General features: G+C 46.1%; 1 protein-coding gene across 1 annotated transcript in view; it reads left to right on the top strand.

The window, feature by feature from the left end:
• Window positions 1-15,997, top strand: part of Alg14 (ALG14 UDP-N-acetylglucosaminyltransferase subunit) — a 68,006-nt gene that overhangs the window by 51,449 nt on the left and 560 nt on the right. The window lies entirely within an intron of this gene.

Below are 15,997 nucleotides of genomic sequence, written 5' to 3'. Positions count from 1 at the left end.
AGCTTTTGGTTTCCAGCAAATTGGCTTCAATTCATTCATCCTGGCCAAATCGTTGATAATCCAGTCTGTGTGTTTCAAAACTCACTAATTTGGACAAAGAAGGCAGTGGAAACAATGAAGTCTACTTTAGAATTAAGAAACTGGCTGTGCCTGCGTAGTCACCGGGTCACTATCTATATAGTGCATGGCCACGGGCAGGCTGCATTACAGGAGACTATCTCTTTATCCATCACGTTCAGTGTCGGTACGTTACCCGGAACAAGACTTGTGCGCTTTCTCTACTAAGAGAAGGTGGGCCTTGAAACTGCTGTCATGCAGAGCAGTAGGATTCAGGTGGGCCTTGAAACTGCCGGCATTGAGGGGAGCAGGGTACATAATGAATTTTAGGGAAGGGCTTTTCTTCCAGGGTGTTTAGACAGCCAGAAGCCACTGAACATAAATCATGGCATAAGCAGATTCACATGTGAGGGACATGTGCACCAGAGAAATGAAATATGAAGCGGGAGGGAGAGGTGGACAGCTGGTAGCAGGCCTGTTGGAGTCAGGTGACAGGGGAGATGGCCACATCAGGTGGGGACAACAGGAATCTGGAGCAAGGCCAGATGAGGGAAACTTTCAGAGTAGAGTCTGGAGGGCTTGGGTCTAAAGGGGAAAGGGAGAAACAAATTTAGGTGAGATTTCAGACCCAGTGGTGGTGGTGCTCGCCTTTAATCCCAGCACTGGGGAGGCTGAGGCAGGAGGAGCCCTGAGTTCGAAACCAGCCTGGTCTACAGAGTGAGTTCCAGGACAGCCAGAGGCCCTGTTCCTGCAGCATTAGAGTCACTCTGGAGGATCTACTCCAGAAGGGGCCACTGTGGCTGAGGAAGAGGGCCCCGACCATGACCTCAGAGTCCACGCAGGGTGCAGGATGAAGCTGTCTTGTACCCCACACACGCTTGCCGGTGGAGTGGCAGAAGAGGGGGGGGGCATAATGAGAACAAGCCAGTGTACTGGGGAGACTTGGGGGGACACATGCTTTCAAGAATACCAACCAGCATATAACAAACACTCCAGTCTCCTGCATGATTGCATCTAAATATTCAAATAAAAATGCATGAAGTCTTGTTTTACTTTAAAAAAAAAAATCTAACAAAACCACATACCTTGTGGGAGGCAAAGCCAGGCTTTCTTTCTTTCTTTCTTTTTTTTTTTTTTTTTTTTTTTTGAACTTATGTCTATTTTAATGGTTTAATTTTATGTTAACTGCCGTCTTTTTTTTTTTTTTTTTTTTTTTTTTTACTTTAAAAGTTGCCTGTGATGGAGGGAATTCAGTCTCTGGAATACGCTGCCCTGTGGTTTATTTTTAAAGGATGTTATTAGAAGTTTAAGATTTTGAAAGAGCAGCCTAAAAGCAGTGATCAAGGAAAGGATCGTGGGTGCTGTCTCTCATAGGGTGGGAAAGGGAGTTCCCGTTGTGACTTCAGAACGGTCAGTACCGTTCCTCTTTTACTCCTTCCTGTCTGCATGCCTAATCAATCAGTGCTGTCCATTCCTCATAAACTCTTTCCCGTCTAGTGTTTCAAGGGTTTCTGTATTAGACTGACCATTGTGTGCCACACAGGCCTGGCCTGTGGGCATGCTGCACCTAGCTGTTTATGTGGGTCCCAGGTGCACCTGTTTACCTGGGTCCCGGGGTGCACCTAGCTGTTTGCCTGGGTCCCGGGGGTACAAACTCGGTCCACAGGCTTGGGAAGCAAGCACTTCACCAGCCGTGCCATTTCCCCAGCCCCCAATTCACAGCTTTTAAAGAGGAATGGGACACAGACTGTTTAATTAATGGTTTGTTCTAGAAGCTTTCTGTTCACATTTGTGAAGGTGCTTGTGATGTTAAACTGGCCAGCACCTGCAAAGTGAGTGAGCAATCACTCTGCAGGTCCCCTTGAAACTTTGGTGGCCTGTTTTGTGCAAAGAAGTGTGTGCTAGGGGTTGAATCCGTACCACATTTCTAGGGCGAGTTTTCAATGAAGGCTGACTCATCCTAAGCCCTAGTGCCAACCAAGAAAATTGCCGGATACCACTATGATGCTGTACACACTTTAATTCACGTAGTCTTCACAACAATTCTATGAGTTAGTTACCTACCATTCTTACCCCTATTATGTAAATAAGAAAGTTGGGGGCACAGAAAGAAATTTAACTTAGCCCCAAGTTTGGTGGCTAGGTAGCAGAGACAAGATACAAACCCAGGCTGTAGCATACGGATGGTAATCATTCAGCCATGTTGACCTTCTACTCCTGCGTAAATTCTACAACAAAGACATAGAGACAAGACAACCGAAAGCGATGGGCTGGGGGTAGGTAGAGTTACAACATGGAATTTAACACACTGGCTTGTAGTTAACACTGAGTTTAAAGTTTGTGTCTGTTGCCCATGCAAGTGCCTTGCTTCTGTACCCTTTCGTGCCTTCCTGTACCCAGACCCAGCTTTCAAAACCTCACACCATGGTGGGCCAGCAGGGACAGCTGAATGGGTTAGATGTCAGTGGAGTAGGAGTTGTGAACAACAGACAATCGGATCGAAGACTTCCTGGCACTTACTCTCCCTGGAAACGCTCTGTCACACTCAGGAAGTGTGATTTAATCCTGGATAAGATCATTCCATTTTACACCCTAATGGACCATCTAAATCTTTCAAGTCCTACCCTGAGAAATCCTACCAATAAATAGCACGGTGTACTTGTTGGCTTTCTTAGCTGAATCACACAAAAATAGGGGTTCACTTTTAGTATTATTATCTCTACCTCTTTTTTTTTTTTTTTTTTTTTTCCTTGCAATCTGCTTCAAGAGAAACTGAGATTCACTGCCCCAGTGGAAGACGCCTGGACTGTGGCCCAGCAGTGCCCTTGGCTGGCCTGGAGGGAGGAGGGAGGGCTAATTCAATCAAAAGAGGCACTGTAGGGCTGGAAAGAACAGCAGCTGTGCATATGCCACAGGCTTCTCTTCCCTGAGCTCAAAGGCCCATCCTCTGGTAGCTGCAGCGATGAAAAACTGCCAGGCTTTTCCTCACTGAATCTTCACGGTGACCCAGTGGGAGGGGCCCTGCTTGACTCTTCATTCTACATGTGAGAAAACAAGCAGAGGTAAAATACCTGCCCCAAGTCACACAGTCGCCATGCCAGGCTCTAAGCAGTCAGCCCCAAAGTGTTCCCAGCCTTTCTTGTGTAGCTTGTCAGTGCTTCAGATACTCACCGGCAGAAATGTGTTCTTTCCCAAACTGCTTGTTGAATTAGTTTATACGTGCTGCCCATGCCTTTGAAAGTCTGCTCTGACAGGAACCTCTCTCTGTTCCACTGATAGGCGAACCCTGCCTCAGTGAGGCCCTGCCTACCTTGCCATCACATCCCCGAAGTCCAAGGCTGTGATGCTGCCAAGCATGGGCAGCAAACCATCCCCAAATACTCTTAGAAGGGATGGGATAGGACACCTGAAACTAGGGCGAGCTGGGGTAAACTCAAGAACATGTCACCTTGTTAATACCATCTTTACATCCTGTCTGTCCATGTTCTCTGAATGCCACCACCTTCTAAAAAGTATTTTGGCTAATTATGAAGCAAACTTTGAAGCCTTAGGATAACCATCCCCTCTAGGAATACTTGCTTTCTAAGAGGCAGCTGGCTCTAACTGACACGGGAGGGGTTTCTGACTGAACCTCCTCTGCTGTTTTGTTTACCCCCATGGGGGTGTTGAGCAGCAGGAGAGACAGAACGGCTTCTGCTGGCTCTCCAGGACACACCTGTGGTGGTTTGAATGATTGATGTCTGTCTTAGTTAGGGTTGTATTGCCGTGAAGAGACACCATGACCACAGCAGTTCTCATAGAGGAAAACATTTCATTGGGAGTGGCTTACAGTTTTAGAGGTTTAGTCCATTATCACCATGGCAGGACAGGGCAATGTGCAGGCAGACGTGATGCCCGAGAGGTAGCTGAGAGTCCTGCATCTGGATCCACAGGCAGCAGGCAGAGAACTGCCATGAGCTTCTGAGACCTCAAATCCCAACCCTTAGTGACACACTTCCTCCAACAAGGCCACACCCACTCCAACAGGCCACACCTCCTAAGAGTGCCCCTCCCTATGGAGGAAGCACTCAAACACGAGTCTATGGAGGCCACGCCTATTCAGACCACAAAAATGTCCCTCATAGTGTCAGGCATTTGAATGAATGCTTGGTTCCCAGTTAGTGGCACTGTTTGGGGAGGCGTAGGAGGTGTGGCTTTTTAAGAGAAAGGACGTCCTTGGGGCAGGTTTTTGACCTTAGAGACTTGGGTCATTTTGAGTTAGCTCTCCCTGCTTTCCATCTGTGGTTCAAGATGTGAGCTCTCAGCCGTTTCTACTACCATATCTGCCACCTGCTGCCATGGTTCGCTGCCATGATGGGCTCTGTCCCTCTTGGTAAGTTGCCTTGGTCATGGTGTCTTATAGCAGTGACAGAAAAGTGACTAATTCACCACCTTGGCTTCTCTTGCTACTTTCCCTTTAGCACACACAGACCCTCTTGTAAGGTTGAATGTAGGCTTCTGTGCCACACCTGAAGACTTCGAGCCTGCAGTGTCTTCTAGTGGAGGAGAACGTGCTGATGTACACCAAATCACCAGGGAGTGGCTGAGAGTGCATATTCCTGGCCTTAGACTCGGGAATTGCAATTTAGAAGGATGCTACACTGTAAATAAGAATCCCAGGATGGATAGTTTGGAGAGCTCAAAACCATTAGCGTGGAATTGCCCTCCTACTCAGTCGTTTCAGTGAGGTCATCTCTGAGTGGTGCAGAGATCAACCGATGAGTCCTCCGGTCCTGCCAGTGCTCTGCTGTAAGTGTACAGCAGGAAGAAGTCAGTGCAGCCAGGCAACAGCATCATTCCGAGAGCAACTTCAGAGACACTGCTGAGCTACAGGGTATCAGTTGCACCATTGCCAGATGCTGGAAAATATACAGGCAACTTTGAAAAGAAAGCCACTTTTGAGGACTTGAACGCACAGAGTAAAGTACATGCTCTTTACAGGACTGTAGCAGTCCACCCAAGGTGCAAAGTCTAAAATTTGCTCCAGAGTACCGTGTTGTTTAATAGAGAGCACAGCTGTTGGGGGTCAAATTCTGCTTTGTCTGTTTCTTAGTCTCCAAATCTAACTCTCTCTCTCTCTCTCTATCTATCTCTATCTCTTTTCTCTGCCCCCCCCACACACAGTGGGGGCAGTATTGGTGTTTTCTGTATCTTTTTGTCTTAGAATTAGGGAATCAGATATTCTATAAAAGCGCTTACGTTTTCTTTAAAATACAGAATTAATTTGTACAACAATATTTAAGGAAAACTGCAGGCTGATTTTTCAGTCCAGCAAGGTAGAACTTTAATGCACAGGAATTCAAACAAAAATTGAGGAAGTGCCATTGGAAGCTATCACTTACCTGCTTACGAGAAGGCCTCGGCAGGAGCCAGGAGTTGTATAATTACTTTGAATTCAAGCCAGTTCCTCTCATTTAGAAAGGTTATTCCCTTTTCTTTTTTAAAAGTATTAACCCTTTCACTATTTCCTCTGCCGAAAGGCTTTACTACTTGTCATGGTCGATCTTGACTGTCAGCTTGCTTGGACTGGGAAATACCTGGGAGATGGTGTTGTGAGCGTGTTTCCAGACACCATTAAGAATGAGGACGCTGAGCTGGTCAGGCATTGGTGGCCCACACCTTTATTTAATCCCAGTACTCTGGAGGCAGAGGCAGGTAGATTTCTGTGAGTTCGAGGACAGCCTAGTCTACATAGCCTGTTCTAGGACAGCCAGGGCTACACAGAGAAACCCTGTTGTGATCTACCACCTCACCACCACCAAATAGGATGAGGACTCTGATTTAGTGATTGGATTAATACCTCAATAGGTCATAATATGTGTAGCACAAATAATTAAAAAAAAAAAAAACCCAGAGACAGATATTGGGATTAAAGCTGAACATCAGAAAAGCAAAGCAGCCCAGCCACTAGAGAGTTCTTACCTCTGCCAGTGCTCAGACAAAAGGGTTGATCCTGGCCCTTAAGATGACTGCAAACTACACTGCTCTCCACCAAACCTCAGACTGCACTGAGCTCCTGCCTCCTCTTGCCTTATAGTCCTCTCTAGTGCCGGAATTAAAGGCGTGGGATCCCCCGTGCTGAGATCACCTTTGTGTGAGCTCTGTTTCTCTTTTGGACAGATTCAATTTCATGTAGCCCAGGGTGGCCTTGAACTAACAGATCCATCTGCCTGGGATTAAAGGTGTGTACCACCACTGCCTGGCCTCAATGGCTAACTAACATAGCTCTCTGATCTTCAGGCAAGCTCTGTTTGTTAGATCATAAACAAAATATCACCACAGATATGGTGGCTTCATTGGGAATTATTGGAAAGCAGGAGGTAGGGCCATCGTTAAAGGAAGTGAGTCACTGAGGAAGTGATGTTCTAACCCCATCTTCTAATCCCTTTTACCTGCTGGTAGAAGTGCTCCGCTCTGGGGTATCTTACCTGCCATGATGGAGGGGACCCTTTGGAACCTTGAGGAAAAGAAATCCTCCCTCCTTTTGGTTGTTTATATCAGGTTGTGTGTTAGACTGCAGAAGCAGCCAGTCCACTAGTGTGCCTTACTCCAAGAGCAGGTGCCAAGCGACCACTGACTTCTCTGTTCACACTCTAATACGTCCGTAACAATCGCCAGCTTTTCGCCTTCAATTAAACTTTTACTCCTGTAACGTGTATGGTTTTTCTGCCTGCCGCTTGGTCTTGTCCCGCGGCCGCGCCAGCCCCAAATAACACACAGAGACTCTGTATTTGATACTATGCTGTTGGCCTGGTTACTTGTTTCTTATCAGCTAGCTCTGCCTTAATTATTAACCCATTTCTGCTGATCTATGTATTTCTCTTACCGGGGAGCCGGCGGCATACTGCTTTCTCCAGACTCTCCATCTTGACTCCTCCTCCTACTTCCTATTTCCTCCTTGTCTCCTAGTCCCTCCTATCTTCCTTTCCTATTGGCCAACAGTGCTTTATTATTAACCAGTATGAGAAACATATATACATAATGACATCTCCCATTATACTCCCTCGCTGCTCTTGCACTGCTTCTAGCTAATGTGGGATCGGATTGACCGGCCTAAGGTGTGCCCCTGTGAGGGGAGGCAAACCCGGACTTAGCCTCTTGTGTCTTGAGCATGAGTCTCAGTTCACTCACTGATAAGCTGTGTGTTGTGCGCATGCCCATGAATTTCTCAGTCCCTTCATCTCTTTTTATTAATGTATTTTTTATATTCCAATCCCAGTTCCCCCTCCCTCCTCTCCTCCCACTCCCTCCTCCACCTCCTGTCTGCTCCTCAGAGAGGAGGGTGAGGCCTCCCCCTAGGAAGTCTACTAAGTCTGTCCCAACATCTCATTGAATCAGGCTTTAAAGAACTTGTTGAAACCATTTCAGTGGATTGAAAATACAATGAAAACTAAAAAGGCCGAGAAGGCAGGAAGTTGGCCCTTTGGTCCATTTGTGGAGAGAACAGGAAAACTACAAGATTCTGTTTCCTCAACTGATAGCAGAAGCAGTCAGGAGGTCCAGAAGCCGGGCTCATCACCCGTGATCATGCGGCTGGGTTTTTCTGTCTGTTCTAAGTCTTTATTCACTTACGTGGCTTAGCAATTGCAGGAAATGAAAAGCCAACAGTGTGGGCACTGACAGCCTCTCAGTCCCTTTACTTACGTTGTCCTTATATGGAGAAATATCCTTCAACAAGTATGAAATGTTTCAACAGTGCAGTCTTGGGTCTGGTTATCGGGGTTTAATAAGGATCAGGATAAACAATTAGGCTGAACAGATGTTTATTCAGGGAGAAATAACTCACAACATAGAGAGGTGAACACCAACAGGCTCCTGCTTCCAAGAATTCCTCCCGAAGTGCTCCTGTCCCCATGTGGCTTGCAAGAGAGCACTCTCCTGCATGCCTCCTCCAACCTAGTTCCCCAGGTCACTTCCGCCCCTGGCTCCACCCCACAATGGGTGTGGTCAGTGCCACAGAAGGTGACAAAGTGAATATCCCGCAACACCTGGTGGATGTTGTCATCCTGCAGTCCCATATGTGTATCCTTTTATTTCTTGTCTATCTCCTAGAAAGTGACCTTTGTGAAAGCATCCCGAATGCCAGAACAGACCCGCCATGTTGCCTTTGCTTAATAAAACATTTTTGAGTGTGTGAATTTATAAGTGGGGAAGTTGAGACATGACATAGGTAAAGCTATTGTCCCAGGTCACGGTGCCGTTCAGCAGCCAATCCAGGTTACCATGATTGCCAAGCCCTGGCCCATAAACACCTGATTACTTAATGTCTTCTAAAAGCAATTAGACATGTGCTGTTTTCCTCGTTTACATGGTGTAATATTGTAAGCTGATATACAATGTATAATGACCATGTTAATTTTCACGTGCTGGAAAATAATGCATCATATTCTCCTATAGTTGTTTTGAAAGATATAATTGCTATCACCTGCAATTTTCCTTTTGTGCTGTTTTACATCAGAACCACCCCTGCCCCCCCCCACTTCATGTTACCCACCCTAACCCTGCCCCGCCCTGGTCTCGAGTGACCTCAGTTCCATGTGATCAACTTTCTCGGCTTTCACACATGACTGAGAACATGCAGTATTTGTCTTTCTCTACCTGCTTTATTTCATTTAACGTAACACCTTCCAGTTCCACCCATGTTGCCACAAATGAGAGGATTTCCTCCTCTTTTATGGCTGTCATTCAGCCCCTTGATGGACTGTGTGAACACACAGTGAGCAGCATAATCAGTGACAGTTCGTCAGCTTGGGAGCTTAAGAGCTAGACAAGATCCCACAGGCCTGAAGCGTTCGGTTCTTTCCAGTAACTCTGTTAAAATTGTGAACGGTGATTTTTGAATTGCCAACAAATGCAAGCAACTGAGGAGCCAGTACTTTTCTTTTTACATTCTTTATTGGGTTTTTTTGGGAATTTCCCAAGAAGCTCTCCAGTTGCACTGTCTAGTGAAAGGTAGGGCCAGTGGGGGAGGGGGGGAGCTATCTCATCTCAGCCCTCAGATTTCAAAATACATGGTTCCTATTACCCTCTGTGATAACACAGACCATGGACATCATCACAGACCCCAGCTGCAGCAAGAACACGGACCCAGACATGCCCTCAGCAGCAGCTCGGGTCCAGGCATTACCATGGCCCTTGTGGCAGCACAGGTCCTCCCAGATCAGTATGGCCCCAGTGGCAGGAAGGCCCTTTGACACCAACATGGTTTCAGGGGGCTGTTCGGACCCCAGGCATCTGCTCAGCCCCTGGTGGCAGCAGGACACATGAACCTCAACCCAGAACCTGGCTGCTGCTGGCCCACTGACGTAGACATGGCCGCGTGTCAGGCCACCCAGATCAGCATAACCATGGTTGAGCATTGATACAGCAGCTCAGATAGAGCCTGTGACTTGCTTACCTTTTGGTGCGATGTAAAAGAACTGTGGAAGTTATGTCTGGGTAAAAAGGACTGGAGAAGGGACTGACAGGCGGCAGACTTGGATCATGAGGCTTGAGTTGACTTAAAACCACTGGCTCCTTTCTCTTCAGTCTGTTCAATGCCGTTTTTAAAGTCAGCATGGTAGACAGCAGCAGATATGAATTACAGAACAAAAGTAAAAGTAGTTGGATAGACTGCTGGAGCAACAGATGTCAGTGCAGAAACATGTGGGGAGATTAGTTCCACAGGGACACGTAGAGTCCATTGTTCACAGCAACAATGGACAGTCTGTTAGCAGCAGACCTGGGGGAGACCTTGAGGTTCATAAACTGAGTTAAGCATTTGGGATTTACTCAGTTGCTCCACATTGGTCCAGCTATTTAGATGTTTCTGTCTGGGACCACTCAGATGACTAAATGTAAAAGAGAAGAAACGCGATACCCGGTAATGTGAGCCAAGTGCATACATCACCCCATCTGCCTCGCATCCCTTTGCTGCCTGCTGTCCGCACCACTGATAGTGCAGACTCAGCACCACCTTCCCCAGGCTTCACCCCGGCCTTCTGGGCTGCTCTGCTGTCCAGTCCATCTGCCCTGCAGTGGCATCCTTTTTCCTCCCTGACTACCTATCTCAGAGGCATCTGTTTCGGCTTCCTGACATGTCTGTGTGGATGCTTTCGCCCTCCTCATCCTCTGTGTAAGACCTTTGTTTATTTTTCTCTGTGTACCTGGGACACTTGCACATCTCTTCTTACAGCAGAGGCTCATAGGGGTATCTCCACTGACCTTCCTGTGCAGTGGGCCGGTGCTTCCGCCCTGCCCGAGGAAGTTCAGCTTCACGCTATCTTCTGGCACTTTGACTCTGCGTTTGCTGGCCTCTAAGTCCTTGTTCCTCTCAGACCAGTCAGAATTTTCCCTAACAGGCCACCATCCATTCTGACTGACTGTAAAAAAAAAGGATTTAGGGAAATGTTACTGAGAACTCTAAAATTGTCAGGGTCTAACAAAATAGCCACAGAAAACACAGGATGAAGTCAGAGCTGAGCAGGTAGAGCCATACTGGGGCTGGTGCCACTGACACTGGGCGCTGTCCCCTGCCAGTCACACCTTTGCCACTAGAACAGATTCTCCTCCAACTATGCTCCTTTGTTCCCATAGCTCCTGGTCAAGTGGAGGCAACATCTGGCCCATCTCTCAACTGCAAAAGGGGCCAAGAAAGAGTGTCTCCTGTGCTATGAGAAATGGAGGCAGCTTGCTACCAGAATCAGATTTTAGAAACAGGTTAAAACTGTATGTATGTATGCATGTATGTGTGTGCATGTATGTATGAATGCATGCATGTAGGCATATGTGTATGTATGTATTGGGGCAGGGTGTCATTATGTAGCCCTGACTGTCCTGGAATTTGCCATGTAGACCAGGCTGGCCTTGAACTCACAGGTATATGATGTGCTTGCCTCTGCCTCCTAAAAACTGAAATTTAAGGTGTGTACCAGCCATTTTTTGTTTGTCTGTTTGTTATGTTGTGTTTTGTTTCAAGACAGTTTCTGTGTGTAACAGCTCTGGTTACCCTGGTACTCACTTTGTAGATCAGGCTGACCTTGAGCTCACAGAGGTCTGCCTGCCTCTGCCTTCCAAGTGCTGGGACTGAAGGCCTGTGCCACCAATGCCCATACCTTTCAGCTATTTTAACACCCAGTGGCCAGCTCTGTGTCTTTTGAGCTGTAGCCGAGCTATCTTCTGTCTCCTGATTTTGGAATCTACATGAGCGTACCGGGAGTGAGCCTGTCCAACTTTCTGCACAGTGGAATAGAATCTAACGAAACCTCATGGGAGAGCTGACCCCTGCCCTCTGGAGAGCTGGCTCCACCCCCTAGCCTGTTTCTATTTGATTTTTTAAATTTCTTTTGTAGGGGCTCTGCTGGGGTGAGAGGAGGGTAAAGGGGGACCGGGAGGTAAGTGGTGTTAGGGTGCATGGTGTGAAATTCCCAAAGAATAAATAAATAAATTATGGTAAATATATATATAATTTTTTTTTTTTTTTTTTAACGCAGCCTTTGCTTCCCATACCCTGTCCTGGGCTAACCTAAACCCAGTGTCTCTGACCTATAACCAATACCCACACCCTGTCCTGGATCAACCCACACTGGCGTTCCTCTGACCTATAACCAACACCTACGCCCTGTCCCGGGTCAACCTAAACCCAGTGTCTCCGACCCAACCCCCCAAGTGCTTCAACTCCAAGTTCAAGGGTGAGAGGGAATTCCTGCTGAGCTGGGAGATAAGTTCAAACTGATGAAGTTAAGCATGTTTTGTCATGCTTGCAGGCATTATGTTTCAGCCCATGGGACTTGACCTGTGTGACCCAAATGTCCAGAACAGCAAACCTGTTATGACTGTTCTTGTTCCTGGGCTGGTGCATCTCCCCTCCTGACTGGATGTACAGTGGCCCGGCCTCTTGCTGTTTTCTGGATCTATGGCATGCATTGCCTTTAGTGACATCTCTCAGACTTCCTGCTTTCACAATGGTTTATTGATTTGGTAACTCATCCAACAGATACACAGTGAGCTTAGTTAGTCAGACAAAATAAAGGATTGTGTCCATTAGTATGCTTTTTATTGCCAGTGACAGGAATTTTAATTGAAACTTGCTTAAGCAAAGATAGAATGTATCCCCTCACATACCTTGTAAGTCTAGGGAAAGATCTGGTTTCCTTCAGGTACAGCTGGATTCCTGTCTTCGAAAGGAACCTGGCCCTTCTTCATCTCTCAGCTCTGCTTGCCTTTGCAGTGGCTTTATTCTTACGTTCCCCACATGATAGCAAGCTAGATGTCAAGAGTCCCAAGTCCCCCCACATCTGGCTTCCAGGACAGTAGAGAAAGTGCCGCCCCACCTAAGCACACTGGACCTCTCCTACAGTCTCAGTACAGAGCAGGAGGTAACCACAAATTTGAAGCTACCCTAGGCTGTGTAAGTCCCAGGCCCAGCAGTTAGGACTATATAACACCCTGTCTCAAGGAAGAAAGAAGACACATGCATCAGATGTCCATTGCCTTGTGGGTTCTGCCTGTTTTATGTGCTCATCCCCGAACCGGTGGCATTTGGCAGAAGAATCCAGTTCTCTGGTCAGACAGGATTTATACGTCCCTTCCTTGTAGCTGGATATAGAGTCATTCAAACACTTGAGTCAGGAGAGAAGGATATACTTCTTCTGTAAAAAGGGTGACGGATGTTGGCCAACATAAAATGAACTCAATGGTATTTTTGTAGACTTTTTGCTTTGTTTTTGCTTTTCTTTCTTTTGCCTGTTTGTTTTGATGTGTGTGTGTGTGTGTGTGTGTGTGTGTGTGTGTGTGTGTGTGTTACAGAGGGGTGTTTCTTGCTTTTTCATTTTTTGTTTTTTAAGAGAAAGAAAGAACATAAAGTTGGATAGGTAGGTAAGTGACTATCTGGGAGGACTTGGGGGAAGGGAAAACATGTGTGAAAGGAAAAGGAAAACCTGTGGGTGACAGCCAATACATTAGCCAGCCACATTAAGTGTAAATTTATGGTTAGATATGTTGTGCAGTCACCAGAAGGGAACCTTTGATTCCATACAGGCTCAGCCTAGAGTAGTCACTCTCTTTCCTTAGCCTCTTGTTCCTGCCTCCTCTTTTCCATGTAGGCAACTCTGTTTGTTGCAGACTGTAGATTGCCTTTGAAGTAAGTTGTGCTGGTATGCAGCTTGCGGGATGGTGAGGGAGAGAGGGCCAGGGCAGTGATACAGTGTGCACTGAGAATTTGTGTTGTCAGTTGTTACATTAGCGCTGTTTAACCAAGGCTTCTTGGTAGCCTCCTTTTTTCCCAATGCTTGCAGTAAGTCTCTCTGGTATGCTTCTTAGAATAATAAAACCATAATCCACATTTTAAAAAAAAATCTAGGCTGCTGCAAGTCAGAATTAAAATATGTGTTTAATTAAAAGTGTTTCCTTGAGATTAGTTAGCCTTTTTCCCCCACAAACCCCTTTACCTCTCTTACACTGAGTTAGAGGTCAAAGTCAGAACTTTGCACACACTGCGTCAATAACTTTATCCTGGGCCGTATCGTGCTTCCCTCTGACTTGTTGATTTATGATTTTATAGTTTTGCTGTACCTGTGCCTTTTATATAAGGTGCCTTAGAGTGCGGAGATGTGGAATAGCGAGAAACAAACTGAATACCTTTGATTTTCACGTTTACCAGCCAGACCCATGGCAGGCTGTATGGACATCTCTCACTAGTACCCAGTCATTTATGTATTTATCACCTGTATACAGTCAGCTGATGTTGAAATGAACACACGTGGATATGTATGTTTTTTTAAAAAACAACATATTAAAATGTTCTGTGTCACTCAAATTCCAACAAGCTGTAACTTTAGTTTTCTTCTGTGCTGTTGTAAAGAAGATTCGTATAAACAGCCCAAGGATTAGGAGGCATTTTAATAATGGCTGTCAACCTAGAAAGATGTGGCTATGCTTCAAGTCCTTCCTGGTTGTCTTGACTACAGAAGTCTTATGGACAGAGACCAAGGATGCTGCTGGCCATCCTGTGATGCCCAGGGCTGGCTCCTCCTCAGGGAGGGTACACTCTAAAGCCTGGAGAGGATTCTGAGTGAGTTTGTAGGTATCAAACAACAGTAGAGGCCACCTGGAGTTGTGGGGCTGACAAGTCACTTAGCCTGGTTTCCTTGTTTTTAAGCTAGGAGGATAACTGAAGAAGTATGTAGCCTGAAGCCATATAAGCTCTCTAGCTCCTAAACCTGTGATCAAGCAGACTGTCTTCTTACCTACAAGAAAAGATAGTTTAACCTCTCTTGTGTGATTACTGTGAGTAATAATTAAAGCATTTTGTGTGTAAAGTGTTTGGTGTGGTCTGTGGCCATAGTGAGTTGTTAATGGTGCTGGTGAGAGCTATGGCCATTGCCCAGTCTTGGGTCCCTCTGCAGCCTGTGTTTGCACTGTGCTGCTTTGGGGGTCTGTAAATCTAATGGAGATGAAGAGCTGGGTTCTGGCTCCACTTAGTCAATGCTAACCCAAGAGACATCCATGAGAGACAGACACCCAGAAAGACTGATCCTCCCTGAGAACAGGCAGAGAGAGCTCGGTGAATGGTGTCTAGGTGGCCATGGGGGCAGGAAGGATGGAGCTAGGCAAGATGACCCTTGCAACCTTAGCCATGTTCACCTGGAGGCAGGCTGTCCATCCAGGTGAGAGTCCCTATTTCGCAAGGATGTTCAACCCTGAGTCTGAAGACCCATTCCACTGGGTTTAGTGGATTTGTTTTTGGGAGGGTCATGTGACATTGCGCATAATACTAATAGGCATGTGTAGACAGCTACAAGCCTCCTGTTTCCTAGTTGGGAAGTCTAATGATTTATTGGGTCTCACTAATTCAGTCAATATGGGCATATGAGGAAGATATTGTATAAAACATTTTTCCTCTCAAATAGTCATAAATTATCTTACTAATCAGTCTGTGAAATAAGACTCCTCATTTCTTCAAAGACCAATAAAAATTCTTTGCAGTTGCTCTGTGATTGGAATTGTTATTTCATTTGTTAGATTAAATTTGTTTAAAATCGGTGGCTCTCTGTAGATATTAGCAAAATTCCAGAAACACTAGAGCTGTGTTACAAGCACAGATTCAGATTTCTTGAGGGGAAAAAAAAGTTTCATGTGTTAACCCTCTTTTGAATGTCCTGTTTGTGGGGTTGGAGCCAAAAGAGATACCATATCATAGTCATTGAAAGCATTTCCTTCTACATTAAAAACATGTGAGTAGAAAAAAGGAAACTGAATGGATCATAGTAGTCTGTTTTTCTGTTTTCTCTGTGTTGCCCACAATACTAAGACTCCCAGAAGAGTCAAATACTCCATTCAGTGAGTACTGAGTAATTACCAACCACTGTGTTAGAAGATGGAAGTTAAATGGCATATGCTCTGGAGTTGGCTTGGTAGCAAAGCGCCTGCTGTACAGCGGGAACACCTGAGCTTGGATCCCCAGCACCTATATAAAGGCCACAGGAGTCTGTAGCCCTGCATTGGCGAGTGGAGAGAGACAGATGTAGGACTCCAGGGCTAGCTAGCCACTTACCAAAAATGGCAAGATTTAGTGAGAAACCCTGTTTCTCATTGTGGGAAACAATAAAAGAAGACTCCCAGTGTCAACCTCTGTCTTCTGTATGTACATGAGTGAATGAGCATACCACACACACGCACGCACACATGCATGCATGCACGCATGTGCGCACAGGAAGAACATGAGAGAGAGGGAGAGGGAGAGAGAGAGAAGGATGATGATGAAGTTAAGTTGTTTGCCCCAAGTCACACATCTGGGAAGCAGGAAATCCAAGGCATAAAATTCCTCATGACTTCTGAGTACAGTGCCTTCAGTACACACTGTCACATCTGTATGTTCTTAGCAACAAAGACTTAACCGGATTAATAAATCCCCCCCCCACAC

The sequence above is a fragment of the Phodopus roborovskii genome, unplaced genomic scaffold (assembly GCF_943737965.1).
Source record: "Phodopus roborovskii unplaced genomic scaffold, PHOROB, whole genome shotgun sequence".
In the NCBI taxonomy this organism is placed as follows: domain Eukaryota; kingdom Metazoa; phylum Chordata; class Mammalia; order Rodentia; family Cricetidae; genus Phodopus; species Phodopus roborovskii.
This window is presented reverse-complemented; position numbering and strand designations above follow the sequence as displayed.